Source organism: Leptonychotes weddellii, chromosome 14, assembly GCF_054177405.1.
Source record: "Leptonychotes weddellii isolate Sample4059 chromosome 14, ASM5417740v2, whole genome shotgun sequence".
In the NCBI taxonomy this organism is placed as follows: Eukaryota; Metazoa; Chordata; class Mammalia; order Carnivora; family Phocidae; genus Leptonychotes; species Leptonychotes weddellii.
In genome coordinates, this window is record NC_138382.1 from 9,198,526 (window position 1) to 9,207,339 (window position 8,814).

At 38.9% G+C, this 8,814-nt stretch overlaps 1 pseudogene; it reads left to right on the forward strand.

Moving 5' to 3' along the window:
* Nucleotides 1–2,308, forward strand: part of LOC145717179 (phosphoglucomutase-like protein 5 pseudogene) — a 3,141-nt pseudogene extending 833 nt beyond the window's left edge.
* The last annotated feature ends 6,506 nt before the right edge of the window (nucleotides 2,309–8,814 follow it).

Sequence of the window (8,814 nt, forward strand, 5' to 3'; positions counted from 1 at the left end):
GCTCCTCCTTTTAATTTTCTCCCTTCCTTCCTTTCTTTTTGTTTTTCAATCTTTGGTGTTGTCCATGCTCCATGTTTGTCTACTCTGATTCCCCTCTCTCAGTGTTTTAGGGGTGGGGAAAGTGGATTTTTTCCCCTAAATAAAATAACCCAAGAGCAATTGGGAGAAAAGCGCTGAGGGGTGACATGGGTGGTGGAGCTGGGATTTCCAACCCCAGCAGATGATGCGGCTGGTGATACAGGACTTGTATTTCTCTCTGGCTCCTTACTTGGGATTGATAAAAGTTGGCTTGAATCAGGGAGTTGGAGAGAGGTTGACAAATGGTCTTTTACTCTTGTCTGACAAAGCTGTTCCCCTGGAGTGATGGAGAATAAGGAGCCTTGGGAGAGCTGGGGCAGCCCTCATACTCCTTCCTGGGCCAATTTTTCCAGCGAGTGAGAGAAACATCCACTTACTTATTGTGGGTGAGGATATTTTTGAAGCTACAGTTGTCGATTTGCATGGGCAAGGTATTATTATGCTTTCTTATTTCTTGGCACACGTTCCCATGAGGACTCTTCAACTTGTTACTTCAATGGGTCTTCTCTGATAAATACATTTTATTAACTTTAAGGGTGGAGTTTATTTTAGGAGATAGTTAGCATGTTAATAAATGGTTAAAATAGAGCTATGCTTAACCTCAAGGTTGTTACAAGGACAGAATGACAAGTCCTAATCCTCCCAGAATCACCATCTCTTCAATAATCTGAAAGTATTACTTCTAGAATGGGTGGGTATGGGTGAAGGGAATGGTCAACATTTATCAAAGTTTCAGGCAGCAAGTTTTAACCAGTCTTTTCCTCATTTTGTTCATCTTCTTGAGGGCTTTAACCTAGAAAATATCTCCCTCTTTATTTTTATTCTTTGTTAATGAAATTAACTTACTGAAGAGGCTAGGTCGATTGGTTGTCCTGTAGAATGCCCCCCTCTGCTCCCCATTTCTGAAATTTTCTGATTTTTTTTTTAATGGTGTCGTTGAACTTTTTATTATATTCCCTGTGTGTGTGTGTGTGTAAGTAGAAATTAGTTCTAAAGTCTTAATTAGATTCATGCTCAACAATTTTTTTTTTTTTTTTGGAAGACTATTTTGTAGGCGATGGTGTATATTCATATTGTATCGTGTCAGGAAACAATCTCTGGGTGACCGGTTGTTCATGATACTGAAATGATTATAGGGCTGTTGTGGTGATTGCCTCTGTTTTCCAGGCTTTTCCCCCTTGGAACAGGCCAGTAGCCTGTGGGGCGAGGTTTGTACCATGTGACTATCTAGTTCCAGTCAAACTTTACTCAGTGGTTTAGCATCCTGGCTTGAGTAGATTATTTCATTAGCGGTTTCAAAATGATTTTTGAATCCTCTAATTCCATCTACATGCTTCAGCTAGCATTTTTCTAAAAACTGGGCATTTTCCTCACGATTGGGCTCTCCCGTAATATAGTTCCTTCTAGAAAAGCAGAATATATGTTTATTTCTCTCCCTTTTTAAATTACCAATTTTCAGAGTCAGGATTTGGTGAAATAGCCACTTCCACTGTTGACACATGAATTTGTTTGGCTTTGCTTTTGCTCTTTTGAGTATCACTGTGGACTCCTGAATTTTTATATAATCCATTTCAATGGATTTGTAAGTAAGTGAGAAGACATTTTTACCTGTTTTTGTAATTTTTATATGGCTGTGTGAACTTATTTAAAAAGTCCCCAGAAGTATTTTTATTCTGACTGTGTCATAACATACAGGGCAGAAGAAAAATAACTACTAAGTATGAGAGTAAATAGCATTATTTAAATGAATTGCAAAACTTAGTTTGTTACTTATTTAAACTTAGTTTGTAAGTAAGTGATTTTTTTATCCTATTTTTTTTTATTATTATTATGTTATGTTAATCACCATATCCTATTTCTTTTTCCATCTGCTTCAGATACTCTTCAGGGGTTTAGATCCTCTAGGTATCAATTTATTTTACTCTCTTAAAGATTTCAAGAGCTAAGTGTAAATAATGGCTACATTATGAATAAACACCTTTGCCTTTTTCTGGGTGAATCTGTCTGTGACTAAGGGCATCTCTCTCTTTCTCCTCTTTGTTCTAATCTTTTTTTTTTAAGTCCTAAAATATCTTTAATATTGGACAGATGGCAGCACTATGTCTGCCTGAGATGTTTCTGACTTTTTCTAAAGTCTTCTGTCTCTGGAGATGACACTATAAATCATCACTGTCCGACAGAACTTTTAGAACTTTTTGAGATGATGGAACGGTTCTATAATCTATCCTAGCCACTAGCCACATGTGATTATCAAACACTCGAAATGTACCAAGTGTGACTAAAGAACTGAATCTTGTATTTTATTTAATTTTAATTAATTAAAATTTAAGTTTAAATCACTGTAAGTGATTAAGAGCTATCATATATAGCACAGCTCTATAATTTAGCATTTAAAATGTGGAATTTTTTTTTATGGATGCAGACTGTTACATCCAGAAGCAACTGTAAGTTAAATAAAGGTCGGTCACCAAACACTACAAATGCATATTTGGCAAACCCAAACCAGATTTCTTCATGTGATAACCACACTCTCTTTTGACTTGAGCCCGGGAGACAATGAGGTATGGTAGACAAAGCACTGTATCAGCAGCTGGAAGGCTCGCTTCCTTTTCCTAGCTCTGCCATACAAGTTGCCCGGCAAATGCTTCAGCCTCTGGAAATACCTAGAAACCACTTGTTTCCTCATTTATAAATTGGGTATGAGAGCATGGCTGCGTTATCCTGGGAATCAAATGAAAGTGTTACGTAACATCCATAGCTTTAAGAAACGTAAGGGAATATTATTATGGTCAACTGAATATATCTCACAAAATAATGATTTGACTGCATGTATTGAATAAAACAACTTATAGCTCCGTTGCAAGTTTCAGCCAAGAGAAAATCCATTTGTTGATTAGCCGCACACTATGCTGGCCATATGATGATCAGCAATGGTAATAATCATATTAGTGTACAGTTCAGCTTACAGAATCAGTTCAGCTTACAAGAATTTCTCAATGCCTTGTGAAATCTTTTAGAGGTGGAGGTTGAAGTGCAATGGTATGAAGAAGGCTGGGTCAGCATGGGACTTCGGAGTGCCTTCCAGATGGGTGCTTTTACCAGTCGTGTTTGATTCCAGTGGGCCATGCAGAGGTGGTTGTTCCAAAGAATGGGAGTGCACTTGCCCTGACATTGACTGGAGCCATCTGGGGAACAAATTTTGATGTGGTCCCAAAGAAAAGGAGCATAGGTTTGGAAGGGAGGCAGAGTGGAATATGGCAGTGCGTGGGATGTAGGGAGGGAAGAAGTAGGCAGCAAGAGGGGGAAGCCTGTGTTTCAACATATAAGGCTTCTTTACTGGGAGGGATCTGGAATTCTGGGATTGGCTGGCTTCAGGTCTTGTCTCCAGAGGGGAAAAAGAACTGGGTGGTGATTGTTCTGTATTTTCTACTGGTGTTCACTACGGAATAGGTGAATGGAATGAGTTACTATGGCCCAGACATTAGGAAGGGCAGGCTTGTAATATACAAGAAAGCCCTAAAGAGCTTGTCATAACTTTCTCTCGCTTCCCTTCCCAAATCCCCATCCCTGGATTGTGGAAATGGGAAATCTATTATATGAGCAATAGCCAATTTTAGGGTGCCCTTGGTTCCATCTATCTCCCTGTTCAGTTAGCTCATTCTTGAATCTTTTAGCCTCAAGTCGTCATTCACTTTTTTTATGGGGAAGGAAAAGGAATGGGAGAGGTTTTAAGAACAGCTGGGCCCTCCCAGTTGCTGGGGTGGGTTATTTTAAGCTTTGTTTAATGTGCCCAGAGACCCAGATGACATTTTTAACTAAGCTGTGTTATTAAATCTTGTGATAAAGCATAATGATGTTTATTGAAAAGACAGACACACATCAGCAACATTATGTGTGAAACTTGCCTGAAGAATTTTCTATAAAACATCTGTTCTCTCTGAGCCCTTCGGGAACTCTGGAGGTTTGATAGTTTCTGTACAGACTTGAGGGATAGAAGTTGGAACCTAATTTTGAGGAAACTAAGCAGAGGTATTGACTTCCCTAACCTTACCCTTCATGTTTTCGGCCCTGGCCACTCTTCTGTTAGACAAGAGTAATGTAAACAAATACTGGGATAGGATTTGAACAGGATTATTTGAAATAATAGGCAGGGGGGAAAAAGGTCTGAATTTCCCAGGGATCTTTAAATTGAAGGTAGAAAACTCAATGTCCTTTGTTAGCCTACGGCTTTGACAGTTAATTGCAAACACTCAAGATTTGGCCAATATGCCTCTAATGTTTATACTTTTGGAGCCAAAGGAAAACTTTAGGTCCTTTCATCTGACTTGACTCTCACTAGTTGTGAATAAGAGGATATCTAGAATATACACAAGACTTGTTAAAATCCACATTTTCTGAATCTTTAAATATTTTTCATCTCCTACATTTTTAGTGATGGTCAAATTTTGGAGTACTGCTTGTATTTGTACGAAGAGAAAATTTTCAGGAAATTCAAAGAAATCCTTCTTCTTGGCATCAAATCACAGAAATTGTTCTTTCCCTTTCCAAGTTTCTGGTTATAGGTGTTTTGTAATGTAATATTTAATTATTGCCTTTCTTTTGTTTTCCTCCAGTAAGAGTCCTCTTTTGTAGGTAGGGGTATCTAGTTTTATATTTAAGGCTTTCTAATGGGAAGAGAAAAGAAGTTGAAATCAGAGGGCCAGAGTTTATAACAAATGGTTAATATCTACACCATATGAAAAGCTTTTCCAAATCAGTAAAGAATTCAAAAAATTCAAAAGAAATATTGTCAACTACAACGACGAACATATGAAAAGGAGATCGTCCTCATTAATAACTGAGAAAATATAAACAAAAACAATCCATCAATTTGAAAAAAATTGAAAGTACTCAGAGTTGGTGTGAATGTTTGAAAATTGTCATGTGAATGGAAGTTAAATCGACACAACTTTTTGTCCAGGCATTTTAGCTGTATGTATCAAAATTAATCGAGTACTTGTCTAATAATCCACCAATCCCTTAACCTGAGAATCTATCCTGTAAATTTCCTAATACAAATGTGGAAATGTCTACATACAAGAATACTCGCCACAGCATTTTGCAAAAGAAAATCTTGGAAACAGTTTATATGTTCAATAGTAGAGAGCAGGTACCTAATGTATGACACAAGCATACCACTGAGGCATTAAAACCCGTAAACAAAGGAAGTGGATCTATACGGTACATGAAAAAGGTACGAATGATAGTTTGTTCAGTGAAACAAAGCAATTAGTAGATTAAGAAGAATATAGTTCCAACTTCTATCCCTCGTCTGTATAGAAACTATCAAACTTCCAGAGTTCACAGAGGGCTCAAAGAGAAGAGATGTTTTATAGGAAATTCTTCAGGCAAGTTTCACACATAATGTTGCTGATGTGTGTCTGTCTTTTCAATAAACACCATTATGCTTTATCACAAGACTTAATAAAGCAGCTTAGTTAAAAATGTCATCTGGGTCTCTGGCCACATTAAACAAATCTATAATGTAGGCATAGAAAATAGGGTTGGAAGAACATACTCTAGTTAACAGTTAACAGTGAATACATCTGTGGTGTGTGTATGGTAGGGGGTATGGGTATGTGGTTGTGTATGGTGGGGAAGGAGAATCCTTTCTCTTTCTACTTCATATACCTCTCTTTATTAAATACTCGTACATGTGTATGCATTGCTCTGATGATTAAACACACCAGGAAAAAATAATAAAGAAAAAAGGAGGAGGGCTGGATTTGAATCCCAGTACTACCGTTTGCAACTTGTATGATCGCAGAAAAGTCACGTGGCTTTCCGGGGTTGGTCTCCTCATTTATATAAACAGGGAAAGTAAAACCACTTGCCCCCACATCTTCCATGTTTGTTGGGAGGATTATAATCAATTGTTTTCTTTATTCTCATAAGACAATTATTACCAAGCTCTTTTCCCCTGATTAGAATAAGAGGACCTGGGGGGCGCCTGGGTGGCTCAGCCGGTTAAGCGTCTGCCTTCGGCTCAGGTCATGATCCCAGGGTCCTGGGATCGAGTCCCACATCGGGCTCCCTGCTCTGTGGGGAGCCTGCTTCTCCCTCTCCTCCCCACTTGTGCTCTCTCTCTCACTATCTCTTTCTCTCTCTCGCAAATAAATAAAATCTTAAAAAAAAAAAAAAGAATAAGAGGACCTGGGCGTATGTGCTTTGTAGTCTGGGTAGCTTTACTGACCAGAAGGTGCCTGTTGATGTGATCACAGTTGCTTTGGTAAGGCTTCCTCTTGACGTTTGTCTTTCTTCCATGCTGTGGGCTAAGGCTTGGGTGGTGACTGCTGAAGTCGCCATCCCATCCTTGCTCCTAGTGTGTGTGCATGTCTGTGCACATGCGCGTGCGTGCGCGCACACACACACTCGCTCATGCACACACACCCTGCCACAGTACTTGAGGTGACAACAGCTCCTCTGGCATAGACTTTAACTCCAAGGACTTTTTTTGCGGGGTCTGTGCATTATTTCCTGGTATGAATGAGCTGAGTCAATGCCATGCTTTTCCACCTTAAACCTTTCTGAGGCTCCGGTTGCATTCAAGCGGACCCCACCCCCCCTACTGAAGCCAGATCTTAATCTGCTCATTTCATGAGGATTTTCAAGCCTAATGGACTGGGCCATGTGAGAGATTACTGAGAGGAACAGAGCAAGCAGAGGCTAAGAGACTCCACGCTAATCTGCTGAGTTGTCTGAAAATGCACAGCTGCCGACGCTAGAGATGCATTAAAGTATTTTGTCAGGATGTTTGTCAGGGTGTCTGTTCCCGCAGCCTTGCTGAATGTTTGGTTCGGAGGCATAATCTTTTTTTGGACAGGATCTCCCAAATGTAAAGTGACAGATGCTAATGTGGAATATAATACAGAAAACCCAGCCCTGCTGTCATAAATAACGGTAAATTGTTTAATCTTGCTGAGTTGTAAATCTATTATTGCCAGAGGTCTTTAGTTCAGTGGAACATAGTATGAGGAGTGGGGGCACTTAGCAAATGGGCAGTAATTGTTTCCCAACCAGACGGAAACGGGTCTGATGGAATTTATTTTAAAAGCCACATAAATGCATTTTAATTGATTGTGACAACTACTCAGGAAAAAACACATGGCTGTAGAGACTGAGTTTTTTTGGGGGGGAATATGTAGGCAATACACACACACATATATATTGCAGTATGTGTATATATATAAGTATATACACACACATATATATTCTATCTATAAAGATGCCAAAGATACTGAGTTTTTTGTTATATATATAGCTTTGTTTTATATATATATATATATATATATATATATATATTTCCTGTCTACCTATAAAGGTGCCAGATGGAAAGTGTTTTTAAACATTTAGAGGGTTTATCAAGTAGCATATGTATGTGTGCATGTGCACAGGATACCCCCTCCCCCAAATATATATCTTCTTCCCTGGATGGCTTCAACAGGAGAGTAGACCAGATGTCAGAAATGTTTGAAGACTACATAGAACCGAAGGAGGTGGCTAAGTGTTCCTAAATGACCAATGTTGCTAGGATAGTAAATAGAATTGGGCTAGAGTTGGATGGGCTGATAGTAAGAAATAGAAGTAGAAGAAATCATACTGTTCTAGGCGAGAATCTGTCTTGCAAGAGCAGCTCTCTGCAGCGAGCTCAACAACATGGGTAAGTTAGCAGGTTGGCATAGCGTATCCTAGCAGATAGTACAAGTCAGAGGCGCAGATATGAAAATGAAATGATCCAGGTCAAGATGAGGGTACAGACCCGGTCCTGTCACTCCTTACCATGGACTTCAGCAGTTTCTCAGTGAGCAGGCTTGGTGGTTAAAGAAGAAAGAAGACATTGTATTTATGTAGGCATGTTATAATTAATTTGCTATTTCATTGTTGTCAAGCTATATTCAGTTTAATTTATTTCATAGCCTGTGTTTAGTACTCAAACATTTTTTAGTTTCACAAATAAAAACTTCAGGTAAAAGAACACTTTTTAAAACATTTTATTTATTTTAAAGAGAAAGAGAGCATGCATGCAAATGGGGGAGGGAGGGGCAGAAGGGAAGGGAGAGAGAGAGACTCTCAAGGAGACTGCACTGAGTTCAGAGCCAGACATGGGGCTCGATCTCAGGACCCTGAGATCACGACCTGAGCTGAAACCAAGAGTCTGACGCTCAACCGACTGTGCCCCTCAGGTGCCCCAAAAAGCACTTTTATATTGGTCAGTAAATGATGCTACATTTAAATATTGGAAGACTATACATATGCTAAAATCACATTGTGGGAGAGTATTTAGTGACACAGAAACATAGACCAAGGGAAGGGCTGGATATATTAAGTGAAAGATGTAGATGACACAATAATCCCTTTTGTAAAAATATGGAAATATGGAAATGAAAGAGAGAAACAGAGATACCAAGACACAAAGGGTACACACATAATGTGAACAGTGCTCATTTTTAGATACAGAGATGACTTATTTTCTTCTTGCTTATGTGTGCTTTCTAAATGTCCAAAAAAGGAACATGTATGTATGTTTATATATATATTTGTAATTAGAAAACCACTGTAGGTTAGCAAAACAACAACAGATTCATTCAATGACTATGAATTAAGGAATTCATACTTAAGAATTAAGAAATGGCTCGAGGAAGGGCGCCTGGGTGGCTCAGTTGGTTAAGCGACTGCCTTCGGCTCAGGTCATGATCC